The following is a 326-nucleotide window of genomic DNA, read 5'->3' as shown; positions in this document are numbered from 1 at the left end:
CCTTTGAGCGATATAAAATATAAGAATGTTGAATTACCAGTAAATATATTAGTAATTATTTTTATTACTACTAAAGACAAAATAAATAATTACTAAAAATAATTTTTTTAATAAAAAATATGAGATATATGAATTAAATCAAATAACAGATCCATAACTGATTTATAATCAATTTCATTTAATCAAATTTTAACTGAATCGATTAATGTTAAGGACATCAATATTTAAAATAATTCATAACACTTAACTTTGAATGTTCCGTCCCGTGAAAGTCTATAACTTAATTTTTTTTTTTTTTGTGAAAATATTAAATAACTTAATTTGTT

The sequence above is a fragment of the Arachis duranensis genome, chromosome 2 (assembly GCF_000817695.3).
Source record: "Arachis duranensis cultivar V14167 chromosome 2, aradu.V14167.gnm2.J7QH, whole genome shotgun sequence".
Taxonomy (NCBI): domain Eukaryota; kingdom Viridiplantae; phylum Streptophyta; class Magnoliopsida; order Fabales; family Fabaceae; genus Arachis; species Arachis duranensis.
This window is presented reverse-complemented; position numbering follows the sequence as displayed.